The following is a 15,259-nucleotide window of genomic DNA, read 5'->3' on the forward strand; positions in this document are numbered from 1 at the left end:
TTTTTGTTCATAACAGTCTCTTTCTAACAAAGCTAGAAGCAGACCTGTACCTCACATGGATCCAGAGATCTGCCCATTTATGGCTCCAGTTGATCAGATAGAGTTATTTCAAGCGGGCAGCTCAATGAGCATGTCCATTCTCTGGGGATGGGGGTGTCTTTTCTGCTGAGTTCTCTCCCTATCACGGGTCAGGGGGCACTTCTTTTCTACTGCACCTCTCTCCTCTCTCTCCTAAGGCCTCATGCACACAACCGTTGTTGTGTTCCGTTCCGCAAAATGGGGTTCCGTTGTTCCGTGATCCGTTTCCTTTATTTTTGGAGGATCACCAGACATGAAGGAAAGTAAAAAAAAGTCTAAGTCAAGTTTGCCATGCAAATGATAGGGAAAAAAAAGGACGCGGACGCGGATGACAATCTTGTGTGCCTCCGCATTTTTTCACAGTCCCATTGACTTGAATGGGTCCGCGAACCGTTTTCCGTGAAAAAAATAGGACAGGAACCATGGATCACGGACGCGGATGACAAACGGTGCATTAGCCAAGTTTTCAACGGACCCATTGAAAGTCAATGGGTCTGCAGAAAATCAAGAAAAACGGAACAACGGACACGGAACACAACAACGGTCTTGTGCATGAGGCCTTAGTGTGACATCTTCTAACAGAAGATAGGGTTGATGCTAGCTAAAGGATGGAACTGAGCATGGGAAGTGGACAGAGATATAATACAAAGAACAAACACCAGGTGGCATTATACAGATAGATTTTATTGAATTAGGGTATTTTCACACTAGCGTTATTCTTTTCCGGCATAGAGTTCCGTCCTAGGAGCTCAATACAGGAAAATAACTGATCAGTTGTATCCCCATGCATTCTGAATGGAGAGCAATCCGTTCAGGATGCATCAGGATGTCTTCAGTTCAGTTTTTTTGACTGTTCAGGACAGGGATAATACCGCAGCATGCCAAAAAACGGAACACTTGCCGGCATTTTTTTCCATAGGAATGTATTAGTGCGGGATCTGGCATTCAAAATACTGCAATGCCGAATCCGTCCTTCCGGTCTGCGCTTGCACAGACCGGTAAAAATGTGGGGAAAAAAATTTAACGGATCCGTTTCTCCGGATGACAAACGGAGAGACGGATCCGTTCTTGCAATGCATTTGTAAGACGGATCCGCATCTACAAATGCTTTCCGCTTGCATGCAGAATGCCGGATCACTCTGCTGCAAGTGTGAAAGTACCCTAACTCAGTAGCTATGCTAAATTTTTAATTCATATCCAGGTGCTGGTTTAAAATAGTAAAATAGTTTTCATGGGACCACCCCTTCATCAATAGACATCAATAGACCAATTATCTCTGGTCCATGTTCTGAATACTATACCTTAAAGGGTTTCTACCACTTCATTTTCACATAATTAGCTTTCAGACACTAGCGATCCGCTAGTGTCTGCTCTGCCAAACCATCCTAATATTATAGCTTTTGGGGCAGCCGTTTTGCTAAAAAAAGAACTTGTATTAATATGCTAATGAGCCTCTAGGTGCTATGGGGGCGTCATTAGCACCTAGAGGCTCCGTCTACCTTCACAAACTGCCGCCGCCCAGCGCGTCCCTCCAGCCCGCCCATCTCCTCCGGAATGCGATCCTCCCTGTGAGCGCCTGTATTCGGCGCATGCGCAGTGAATGTCTGACCGCTTCCCTGCTCAGACATCTCCACTGCGCCTGCGCGATGATGTCATAGTGCTCCGAGGAACAGGCGCAGTGGAGATGTCTGTGCAAGGAAGCGGTCAGACATTCACTGCGCATGCGCCGAATACAGGCGCTCACAGGGAGGATCGCATTGCGGGGGAGATGGGCGGGCTGGAGGGACACGCTGGGCGGCGGCAGTTTGTGAAGGTAGATGGAGCCTCTAGGTGCTAATGACGCCCCCATAACACCTAGAGGCTCATTAGCATATTAATAAAAGTTCTTTTTTTAGCAAAACGGCTGCCCCAAAAGCAATTATATTAGGATGGTTTGGTAGAGCAGACACTAGCGGATCGCTAGTGTCTGACAGCTAATTATGTGAAACGAAGTGATAGAAACCCTTTAATTGCCTACTCATGCACTGTAAGGTATTTTTATTATTGTTTGAAAATTCAGCACATGGATCAGAGGCTTATTGATTAGTCTGATAGCTCTGTTCATGGAAGAAAGAAGCCATGCCTATCTAATCTTGTAAAACCCAATTTAAAGTGAAATTATTTCTCCAAAACAAGTTACTACAAAATATAGCTAATGTCTCAAAGGAATGTTCTTAACAGTACCAGTGCAGCACGCACCATTCATTATAGAAGCAAACACAGAAGACACGACTCAAGAGACAGCAGAGCAGGGAGAGCTTTAGTTGCTAACTTGTTAACAGATGAAGGTGACGAAAATCATTAATACATGTGTGACTAGAAAAGCCAGGCAGACTTTCTCTATAGCCTCTGGTATGAAGATGGGATAGCTGCCCAGTATGAAATTAGTGACAAGAGATTATAGCCATTTTGAAGGCTTTAACAAAGTGCATTTATTGCTAGGTACTGTAGCTCTGTTGACATGGACACTGGCCTTGAAAGAAAACCCTTAATAAAATGTTTTTTAAAATTTCAGGATTTTTTTTGGAAATGAATATATGAAGTCAAAGAACTGTTTCTAATAAGTTACACAACCACTATATAAATTATATGAGAAGGCTAAGACTAAATGTCTGTGGTGGATGAGAGTGCCTGAGTGAGATGCTCATCTAGTCTAAGTGTCCAAAAGCAGTCACTGTGTGGAAAGTAATCCACTAATACTGACATCCTCAGACTGGTATCCACTGATGAGCCCTCTGTGGGATAGAAGTAGGGCCTGTGGGTAACCTCAGCAACTGGAACCTGTTATACCACCTGATTGCCCCACCTCTCAGTTTCATCCTGAGGACAACTGTTTTCCTAGTAGGTTTTGGAAATGTATCCTCATTTACTGAAGTTATACCAGTTGGTATTGAGATGATGTTGATATTTTTTAATTAAAGGGGTTCTGCACTGTGTTTAAACTGATGATCTATCCTCTGGATAGATCATCAGCTTCTGACCGGCGTGGTCCGACACCCAGGACCCCCCGCCGATCAGCTGTTTGAGAAGGCAGCGGCGCTCCAGCAGCGCCGCAGCCTTCTTACTGTTTACCGCCGGCCCAGTGACGTCACGACTAGTATCACTGGCCTGGGCGCGGCTAAGCTCCGTTCCCTTGAATGGAGCTTAGCCCCGCCCAGGCCAGTTGATACAAGTCGTGGCGTCACTTGGCCAGCGGTAAACAGCGAGAAGGCCAGGGCGCTGCTGGAGCGCCGCTGCCTTCTCAAACAGCTGATCGGCGGGGGGTCCTGGGTGTCGGACCATGCCGGTCAGAAGCTGATGATCTATCCAGAGGATAGATCATCAGTTTAAACACAGTGCAGAACCCCTTTAATTAAAAAATATCAACATCATCTCAGTAAAGGTTGCTAGTTTATAAAGCGGCCGAGGAGACATCAATGAAACCAGGAGGAGCAGGGATGGAGCACTGACCGTATAACTGTTCCTATGGGAATTTACACTTACAGTGCAGCGTATGTAATCCAGTGATTTCTGGATTTCTGCACTTTGGCTATATTGGATTTTCAAGTTAAAAAAGCAAACAATGCAACAGCACTCTTCAAACATTGAATATATGAACTAATGATATATTCATATAGAAAATAAATATAAGGTACTTAATAAATATAATTTGTACCCATCCAACACAGCAAGGTGACCTCATTCTGAATGGGAACCTACTCTAAATTATACCTCTCTCTCTACCAACCAGCCTCTTAATTTAGGGAGAGCAGGCTCCATGTGTAATCTGTGTCTGCTCCATTAGTTACCTCTGTGTGCCAGCTGGCCCCAAGTGAATTCAGGGAGAGCAGATTCCCGCTATATATGCAGTTATTAAAAACAGCCTGTGGAACTGATGGGTTCGTTAGGAGTGCATAACCATAATGGAGAAAGTCATACCTGATGCACTCCCTAAATTCACTTGAGGCGTGCTATAGGTATATTTAGAGTAGGTTCCCATCCAGAATGAGGTGACCTTGCTGTGGTGGATGGGCACTAATGATTTTGAGCAAAATATATTTGTCAAATACCTCATTCATTTTTATTCATGAATATAGTATTAGTCCATACAGTGAGGAACAGAAGTATTTGAACACCCTCGATTTTGCAAGTTCTCCAACTTAGAAATCATGGAGAGGTCTGAAATTCCCATTGTAGGTGCATTCCCACTCTGAGAGACAGAATTTTAAAAATAATTCAGGAAGTCACATTGTATGATTTTTAAAGAATATTTGTCTTGCACTGCTGAACATAAGTATTTGAAAAGAAAAGAAATCTGACTCTCAAAGACCTGTTACTGTGCCTTTAAAAAGTCCACCTCTACTCCACTCATTAATCTAACTTAATAGCACCTGTCTGAGCTCTTTAAAGAGCCCTGTCCACCCCACAGTCAGTCAGACGCCAATTACTACCATGGGCAACACCAAAGAGCTGTCAAAAGACACCAGAGACAAAATTGTAGACCTCCACAAGGCTGGAAAGGGCTACGGGGCAATTGCCAAGCAGCTTGGTGAAAATAGATCTGTTGGAGCAATTATTAGAAAATGGAAAAGGCTAAAGACGACTGTCAGTCTCCCTCGGACTGGGGCTCCATGCAAGATCTCACCTCATGGGATATTACTGATGATAAGAAAGGTGAGGTATCAGTCCAGAACTACAAGGGAGTAGCTGGTCAATGACGTGAAGAGAGCTGGAACCACAGTTTCAAAGGTCACTGTCGGTAGAACACTACGCCGTCATGGTTTCAAATCATGCATTGCACGGAAGGTTCCTCTGCTCAAGTCATCACATGTCCAGGCCCATCTGAAGTTTTCCAATGACCATCTGGATGATCCAGAGGAGGCATGGGAAAAAGTCAGATTAGACTAAAGTAGAACTTTTTGGTCTAAACTTCACTCGTCGTTTTTGCAGGAAAAAGAAGGATGAGTTGCATCTTAAGAACACCATCCCTACTGTGAAGCATGGGGGTGGTAACCAGGGCCGCTGATAGAAATCATGGGGCCCCGTACAGCATACATGACGGGGCCCCCTTCAGCTCCACCCCCTGATCCCTCCTTCAGCCACACCCCTGGCCCCGCCCTTGGCCCCTCCCCAGACGCCGCCTTGAAACAACATGCAGATTTGTCTACAAGTGATATTTATTTTTCTCCAGCCAGTTATAAGTTTTATTATCCAAAATAAATACTGTTTTCAGATGAGAACAGACCTCTTTAATATCAATATGTAATAAAAAAACATTAATGAATAAATGAAGTGGTATTTTGAAAAAATTAGGAAGATTAAACAAATGATAAAGGTGGAAAAAAAACAACAAGCCAGGTCTCGTTAAAGATAGTTTACTGTAGACAACTCAACTACAGTGGGGTAGCCAGGCCTGAAATAATAATTAGAGTGAGCCTGCAGACAGTAGATCTTGACCCCCCCCCCCCCCCCCCAAACAAGTACATTCATACCTGTTATCCTGATTCCTGGCCCCAGGACAGAGTCACTTCCTCCTTCACTGTAGATAGACTGTAGTAGTAGCGCTGGCTGCTGTGCTGTCTGCCTCCCTGGATTCCTGGATTTGCTGCCCGGAGTGTCACAATTTTTTTTATTTTTTTTCCTTTCTTCACTGCCTGCCAGTGGTGCTTTTCCTTCTCTCACTCTCTTCCCTGGCGCCGCGGAGGGAGAAGAATCACTCCGCGGCGCCAGGGAAGGACAAGCTGGCCGGGACTTGATTCTGCAGAGCAGACTGAGCAGAGCAGAGGAGCGGGCGCGGGAGAGAGAAGAGAAGAGATACTCTTCCGCGCCCGAAACAGAGGAAATAGTCCCTACCTGCTGCCGCATACAAACGGAGCAAGCAGGCAGGTACTGAGCGGCGATTTAAAAAAAACAAAAAACGTAGAAAGCAGGGGGGGGGGGGTACGACGGCGTTTGACTAGCGGTCAGGGCTGTGGAGGTTTTTTTTTTTTTTTTTTAAAAACATTAATTGGTTATGTCGAGGCTGCCCGGGCCCCCCTGCCAGCCGGGCCCGGTACAACTGGGCCAGCTGTACTGGCCTATCAGCGGCCCTGGTGGTAACACTATGCTTTGGGGGTGCTTTTCTGTGAAGGGGACAGGACGACTGCACTGTATTAAGGAGAGGATGAATGGGGCCATTTATTGCGAGATTTTGAACAACCTCCTTCCTCAGTCAGAGCATTGAAGATGGGTCGTGGCTGGGTCTTCCAACAGGACAACGACCCAAAGCACACAGCCAGGATAACCAAGGAGTGGCTCTGTAAGAAGCATATCAAGGTTCTGGAGTGGCCTAGCCAGTCTTCACACCTAAATCCAATAGAACATCTTTGGAGGAAGCTGAAACTCCGTGTTGCTCAGCGACAGCACTGAAAATAGATGAGATCTGTGTGGAGGAGTGGGTCAAAATCCCTGTTGCAGTGTGTGCAAACCTGGTCAAGAACTACAGGAAACGTTTGACCTCTGTAATTGCAAACAAAGGATTCTGTACTAAATGAGAACACTGATTTTCTCAGGTGTTCAAATTCTTATGTTCAGCAAAGTAAATTCTTTAAAAATCATACAATGTGATTTCCTGAAATGTTTTTTTTAAATTCTGTCTCTCAGAGTGGGAATGCACCTACAATGTGAATTTCAGACCCCTCCATGATTTCTAAGTGGGAGTACCTGCAAAATCGCAGGGTGTTCAAATACTTCTGTTCCTCACTGTATATCTTTGTGCTGTTGCATTGTGTTTGCTTTTTCTTTTTGCAGTTTCAGTCATGGCAGATGGCACCTGGGCATTTACTTTATTTTAAAGGATATAACTTTTGTCTTTTTGTTTTTTTCTGTATTGGATTTAGCATACGGGGTTATGTATAAAAACATTAATCAGGTCATGTAGTAAGGCATGGTGGAAGTTTATAGGCATAAAAAAGAACTGACAGGTTTCCTTGAAATCTAAGAAAAGTTGATGAGATAACTCCATATGCTGCTCAAGAGGCATATACACAAATATCTCTGTGCACTTGTCCAAGGGTTTGCATAGTTTTGTAACTTTATTCGGTGCATTCAATTCTTCATATAACTAAGCTGTAATCACAGAGGTGTAATATTTCCGAATGTAAATGGAACTCTGCTTGTGAAGATATCTGCAGCGTGCTTATCTTCATTTTTGTTCCTGTTCCAGGGAAAGAAATATAAGTAGTTATGAGGTAATGTCCCTGTATAAAGGACTGTGCAGGCAATGCTGAGTACTGAGACAAGAAAGTAAATCTTTGGAAGCTGTGCTGTGATAACCAGTACTGCGACATGATATACTGTATTTTGTCTATTGCTGTTCACTGAACTGCTCACTTCTAATATATACAATATGCATTCCATGTTATTTCTAATAACTTTATGTAAAAGTAGCTTCCATATCATTGTGAACTTGATGTAATGGTGCTGGTCCAAGTTTAGTAAAACATTTTTCCCCTGGGAGTCCAATATTGATGAGCTATCCTCAGGATAGGTAATCAATATTTAATTGGTGGAGGTCTGACTCTCTGTACCCCTACAGCCTCCCCACACAATATCAACCACAGCGCCATACATTGTTTAGTGGCTGTTCTTAGTATTGCAGCCCAGGCCTATTCACTTGAATGGAAGTGAGGCGATAAGTCCAACGAACGTGATGTCACTGGCCAGGAAAGAGGCCACGGTGTCTCTTCAAACAGCAGATCTGCAAAGGTTGCAGGCGTCAAACCCATACCAATTAGATATTGATCATCTATCCTGAGGATAGATATTCAATATTTTACTCCCGGAAAACCCCTTTAAAAGTGAATGCTTAGTTATATCCAGTGATCTTGCCTATCCTTTCCATTGTTGCCTGTTCTAATCATCCACCATTTTGCCATTGGTCAGTACATACAGTAAGGAGATTGCTAGTAGTGCAAAATAATTTCATCCTAAATAAATCCTACTTACGTTGTGCAATTTGACCTTTTTGACCTTTTTTGTATGTTTTTTTTTTTTTTGCTGTGCAGCGTACTGCATTTTGAGAACAGCATAACAAATTTAAGCTGGGCAAATAATAGCCAATTAGCATTTTAACCTTATTAATTGCTGATGAGCTAAGGGTGCTGCCACAGGTTGCGGCTCTGATGTATTTTTGGTGCATTTAAAAAAAAACGCATGCAGTTTTTGTAGCAACATATTCTGCATTTTCTTCCAGCAAAGGGGAGGGGGGGGGAACAAATCACACCCAGAAAAGCTAAAATAGAAAAAGTAGAATTACATTAATGTACTTTAAGTCTGCTGTGTGTTTCTCCTGGAAGAAAACGTAGCAAAAACACAGGTGCAAGAACTAGGTGCGGGTTTTTTTGCGGCACCAAAAACACAGCATTACAGCAACCTGTGGCAGCACCCTAAGCTAGTCAGGCATAAGGACACCAGAAGGAACTGAAAGTACTAAGTAATTACCTAACTATCTGTAAATTGGGCTCCATGGCTTCCTCTGACTTCATTGTGTTACATTCTTTGCATTACTTCATTCTACAGTTTCAGCTACAGAATGCTGAGGCAAGCATTGTTAGCATGCTGCGGCTGTTCACTTGGAGGAAAGTATGAATCCTTAATTTAATATCAGTAATATTTCTAACATCAGAACTATTGACTACATATATTGAATTGACATTTCTGTAATGTATATTTCATAATTGATTCAACAACAAAAAAGAATTAAACTCTCACAGCCTAATAGAACCTATCAATCCCACAGTGTAAGTTAAAACTCAATATTTTAGTACATATTCATTTAAAAAAATTGACAACTTACAAAATACAATACATACAAAATATCACATAAAGTACGTAAATTAACAGCTACCAAATACACAAGGTACGGTATATCCATTAAATAATTAAGATAAGAGTGTTGAATCAATTCAAGAATAAACAGCCAAATAAATCAATATATAAATGAATCAAATCCCCAGTGAGAAAAGAGAATGAAAGTACGGCTACATGCACACGAACATTGTTTGCTTCCGTGTCCGTTCCGTTTTTTTTGCAGATAGGATGCAGACCCATTGAAATTCATTTCAATGGGTCCTCAAAAAAATGCGGACAGCACACCGGGTGCTGTCCGCATCAGTATGTCCGTTCCATAGCCCCGCAAAAAAAATAGAACATGTCCTATGAAAACACAAGTCCCACTTTACATTATTATTCTTATACATTTAATAAATTACAAAGCGCCAACCTATTCCCAGCTCTGTATAGAGATTGTCACCATTCACAATGGTACCTGTCCCCATTGGTGCTCACAATATAAATTCCAAAGTTAACCTATCATTATTTTTTGGAGTGTGGGATCATGTGATGGACCATGTGATGAGCGTAGTGACGTCATCAAAGGTCCTATTCCTCACAGATGAAGACAGAAGAGAAGCCGGGCTGCGCGAACAAGTGGATTAAGGTGAGTTTAATTATTATTATTTTTTTAGCCCCTCCAGCCCTATTGTACTATGCATTCTGTATTCAGAATGCTATTATTTTCCCTTATAACCATGTTATAAGGGGAAATAATACAATCTACACAACCTTGAACCCAAACCTGAACTTCTGTGAAGAAAACACATACCAAAACACATTGCACCCGCGCAATAAAAACTGAACAATGGAACGCAATCGCAGTCAAAACTGACTGCAATTGCGTACCTACTCGCACGGGTTTGTCGCAACGCATCCGGACCTTATCCGGACTTGCTCGTGTGAAAGGGCCTTAGCAAACAAGGCAGTGGAAAAAATGGCCCAAGGGTCATTGAAAGGGGTTTAGGCAGATACCCTTCCGTCCTGTGTGGGGGGTCTGGTTTGATCCTTGCTATGGGGCCCTTACTTCTCTATGTACGCCACTGCTTGTAACTCACATAGATACTGTATACTTGTAGTGCAGTGTAGGATTAGTACATACTTGTAGTACACATAGATATACTTGTAGAGCAGTGTAGGATTAGTACATACTTTTAATACACATAGAGTACTTGTAGTGCAGTGTAGGATTAGTACATACTTGTAATATACAGATATACTTGTAGCACAGCATAGGGTTAGTATATACTTATAGTACACATAATTATACTTGTAGTGCAGTGTAGGATTAATACATACTTATAGTACACATAGATATACTTGTAGTGCAGCACAAGGTTAGTATATACATACTTTTAGTACACATAGATACACTTGTAGTGCAGTGTAGGATTAGTACATACTTGTAGTACACATATAAATACATGTAGCACAGTGTAGGGTTAGTATATACTTATAGTACACATAGATATACTTGTAGTGTAGCACGGGGTTAGTATATACATACTTGTAGTACACATAGATACACTTGTAGTGCAGTGTAGGATTAGTATATACTTGTAGTACACATATATATACTTGTAGTGCAGTGTGGGGTTAGTATATACTTGTAGTACACATAGATACACGTGTAGTGCAGCATAGAGTTAGTATATACTTGTAGTACACATAGATATACTTGTAGTGCAGTGTAGGGTTAGTATATACTTGTAGTACACACATACACACACCTAAAGAATTATTAGGAACGCCTGTTCTATTTCTCATTAAAGGGAGTCTGTCACCAGATTGTGACCTTATAGACCGCTTACATAGCGCTCTAGCATAGCAGTCTATGATTCTAATGGTACCTTTGATGTTTTCTTGTGAAGTTCCCCCAAGGCAAAAACTGACTTTTATTCATATGTAAATTGGATCTCGCAAGTGCCCAGGGCGGCGTTCACCTCGTTGGTGCCCAGGCTGTTCTGCCTCTTTTCGTCATATCCCCGCCCCAGCCTCTTCCTCTGCCCGCCCCGCTCTTCCTTTGCGTCCTCCTTCTCTGCAGCGAGATCCCGCGCCTGCACTATCCATTGCTTGGCCGGGGCATGCGCACTGCGATGCCCATTGTGGGAACGGCATCGCAGTAGCTACTGCGCATGCGCCGGCCAACGGCGAGAAACAGCGGCGAGGAGGCGGACCAAAGACAGTCGCATGCGCATGCCCCAGCCAAGCAATGGATAGCGCAGGCGAGGGATCTCGCTGCAGACAAGGAGGACGCAAAGGAAGAGCGGGGCGGGCAGAGGAAGAGGCTGGGGCGGGGATATGACGAAAAGAGGCAGAACAGCCTGGGCACCAACGAGGTGAACGCCGCCCTGGGCACTTGCGAGCCCTAATTTACATATGAATAAAAGTCTGTTTTTGCCTTGGGGGAACTTCACAAGAAAACATCAAAGGTACCATTAGAATCATAGACTGCTATGCTAGAGCGCTATGTAAGCGGTCTATAAGGTCACAATCTGGTGACAGACTCCATTTAATGCAATTATCTAGTCAACCAATCACATGGCAGTTGCTTCAATGCATTTAGGGGTGTGGTCCTGGTCAAGACAATCTCCTGAACTCCAAACTGAATGTCAGAATGCGAAACAAAGGTAATATTTAAGCAATTTTGAGCGTGGCATAGTTGTGAGCGTGGCATAGTTGTTGGTGCCAGACGGGCCGGTCTGAGTATTTCACAATCTGCTCAGTTACTGGGATTTTCACGCACAACCATTTCTAGGGTTTACAAAGAATGGTGTGAAAAGGGAAAAACATACAGTATGCGGCAGTCCTGTGGGCAAAAATGCCTTGTGGATGCTAGAGGTCAGAGGAGAATGGGCCGACTGATTCAAGCTGATAGAAGAGCAACGTTGACTGAAATAACCACTCGTTACAACCGAGGTATGCAGCAAAGCATTTGTGAAGCCACAACACGCACAACCTTGAGGCGGATGGGCTACAACAGCAGAAGACCCCACTGGGTACCACTCATCTCCACTACAAATAGGAAAAAGAGGCTACAATTTGCACGAGCTCACCAAAATTGGACTGTTGAAGACTGGAAAAATGTTGCCTGGTCTGATGAGTCTCGATTTCTGTTGAGACATTCAAATGGTAGAGTCCGAATTTGGCGTAAACAGAATGAGAACATGTATCCATCCTCTGATTGCTACTTCCAGCAGGATAATGCACCATGTCACAAAGCTCGAATCATTTCAAATTGGTTTCTTGAACATGACAATGAGTTCACTGTACTAAAATGGCCCCCACAGTCACCAGATCTCAACCCAATAGAGCATCTTTGAGATGTGGTGGAATGGGAGCTTCGTGCCCTGGATGTGCATCCCTCAAATCTCCATCAACTGCAAGATGCTATCCTATCAATATGGACCAACATTTCTAAAGAATGATATCAGCACCTTGTTGAATCAATGCCACGTAGAATTAAGGCAGTTCTGAAGGCAAAAGGGGGTCCAACACCGTATTAGTATGATGTTCCTAATAATTCTTTAGGTAAGTGTATATACTTGTAGTGCAGTGTGGGGTTAGTATATACGTGTAGTACACATAGATATACTTGTAATGCAGTGTAGGGTTAGTATATACTTGCAGTACACATAGATACACTTGTAGTGCAGTGTAGGATTAGTATATACTTGTAGTACACACAGACTTGTAGTGCAGTGTATGGTTAATATATACTTGTAGTACATATACATATATACACTTGCAGTGCAGTGTAGGGTTAGTATATACTTGTAGTACAAACAGATACACTTGTAGTGCAGCACAGGGTTAGAATATACTTATAGTACACATAGATATACTTGTAGTGCAGCGTGGCGTTAGTATATACTTGTAGTAGACATAGATATACTTGTGCTGTGTAGAGTTAGTATATACTTGTAGTACACAAAGAATACTTGTAGTGCAGTGTAGGGTTACTATATACTTGTAGTACACATAGATATACTTGTAGCACTGCATAGAGTAAGTATATACTTGTAGTACACAAAGAATACTTGTAGTGCAGTGTAGGGTTACTATATACTTGTAGTACACATAGATATACTTGTAGTGCAGCGTGGCATTAGTATATACTTGTAGTACACATAGATATACTTGTAGCACTGCATAGAGTAAGTATATACTTGTAGTACACAAAGAATACTTGTAGTGCAGAGTAGGGTTACTATATACTTGTAGTACACATAGATATACTTGTAGTGCAGCGTGGCGTTAGTATATACTTGTAGTAGACATAGATATACGAGTGCTGTGTAGAGTAAGTATATACTTGTAGTACACAAAGAATACTTGTAGTTCAGTGTAGGGTTACTATATACTTGTAGTACACATAGATATACTTGTAGCACTGCATAGAGTTAGTATATACTTGTAGTACACATAGATATACTTGTATGCGTCAGCAAGAAAACAGAAATGACTCTGTGTGCATTCCGTTTCCGTATATCCGTATGTCCGCATATCTGTTCCGCCAAAAAATAGAACATGTACTATTCTTGTCTGTTTTGGAGACAAGGACCGGCATTGTTACAATGAATCTGCGAAAAAACGGATGGAATACGGATGTCACACAGATGTCACCCGTATTTATTTTTTGTGGATCCGTGTTTTGCCTACCGCAAAGCACATATGGACCTTTCATCGGTCCAAACAAGATCACTATCAGGCTGTGTAGAGCGGCGCCCCGGGAACTCACTGCACTTACTATTATTCCTGGGTGCCGCTCTGTTCTCCCGCTATGTCCTCCGATATCTTCGGGGACTTGGTTATACTAGGCGGAGTCTGCCCTGTTTCTCCCTGGGCGTTCCTTCTCCCAGGCTGTAGCGCTGGCCGATCGCAGGCTCCCAGGCTGTGAGCTCTGCACTGTGATTGGACAGCACTACAGCCTGGGAGAAGGAACGCCCAGGGAGAAACAGGGCAGACTCCGCCTAGTATAACCAAGTCCCCGAAGATACCGGAGGACATAGCGGGAGAACGGAGCGGCGCCCAGGAATAATAGTAAGTGCAGTGAGTTCCCGGGGCGCCGCTCTACACAGCCTGATAGTGATCTTACAACGTTTGGACCGATGAAAGGTCCTCTTTAAGATGAACTTTTCCCATAGTTGAAATCCCCTGGTGGTGTGCCATTATATCACTATCTGTGACCCATTGGAAAAAGTAGGAACCAGGGGGGCCCAGTGTCCACGGGGCCTCTGTACAGCTGTTTTGGTGGCATATAATACAGGTCCGCTCCTCCTACACCGGGGAATAAATTCCCACATATTGTATATACAGGTGACTACTACTCTTAGGATTTCCGCTGGACAGCACAGGCAGAGTGAGCATGGGGAGTTTATTAGTGCACCCTTAAAATGCAAAATTGAACACAACTTGAAATATGTAGATGTGACTTTGATGCAGTCTGAGTCATTGATAATACCAGACTCAATGGTAACGGTGACTAATTCTTCTGTGAGAGTGATGTCAGCCATACAACGTGTGTGTAGTCTAGCATCAGTCACCATGGTAACAATATCTAGTGCTAAATCAGAAGTCATGGTTGCACTGCCTCATTAATAGGCAAATGTGCATAAAAGGCATCTCAACTCTCTGTTCAACAGGCAGCTTAACATTAAGGAGGACAGTTCTCTTATGAAAAAGTGTGCGGTAGCAATATACTGTAGAGCATGGTGCAAAAAGAACATAGAGGAGATTTATCAAACTGGTGTAAAGTAAAACTGGCTTAGTTGCCCATAGCAACCAATCAGATTGCACCTTTCATTTTCCAGTGGAGCTGTGAAAAAATGAAAGGTGGAATCTGATTGGTTGCTATGGGCAACTAAGCCAGTTCTACTTAACACTAGTTTGATAAATGACCCCATATATGTCTTAAGTGCAAGCCATACTAACATGAGGGAATTGTAGTAAAATAACAATATACCGGTATTACTGGTAGCACTGGTCCTCGCTGCACTGCAGGACGGCTGTGCAACTTGGAAGATGTCCCTGCTCAGGGAGTCTGCTCTCACACAAACTCACTGAGCTCTCCCCTTAAGGGCTCATTCACACGAATGTATTTTGCGTTCCGTATACGGGCCGTTTTCTGCGTTCCGCATGCAGTCCGTATACGGAACCATTCATTTCAATGGGTTTGCCAAAGATGCGGACAGCACTCTGTGTGCTGTCAGCATCCATTGCTCTTTTCCGTGGCTCCGCAAAAATTCCTGTCCTATAAATAAATTACAAATGAGGTAGAAAAAAAAAAAAA

General features: G+C 43.0%; 1 protein-coding gene across 3 annotated transcripts in view; it reads right to left on the reverse strand.

Moving 5' to 3' along the window:
- The window catches only part of SYNPO2 (synaptopodin 2), a 324,643-nt gene that overhangs the window by 112,692 nt on the left and 196,692 nt on the right, over positions 1 to 15,259 (reverse strand). Inside the window, exon 1 of one of the 3 annotated variants that reach the window (XM_040418273.1) lies at positions 327 to 331. The exons of the other annotated variants lie outside the window; for them this stretch is intronic. The gene's annotated coding sequence lies outside the window, so the exon portion shown is untranslated. Of the gene's footprint in view, positions 1 to 326; positions 332 to 15,259 lie in introns of those variants that run through there. 3 annotated transcript variants of the gene reach the window in all.

The sequence above is a fragment of the Bufo bufo genome, chromosome 2 (genome assembly GCF_905171765.1).
Source record: "Bufo bufo chromosome 2, aBufBuf1.1, whole genome shotgun sequence".
NCBI classification, from domain to species: Eukaryota; Metazoa; Chordata; class Amphibia; order Anura; family Bufonidae; genus Bufo; species Bufo bufo.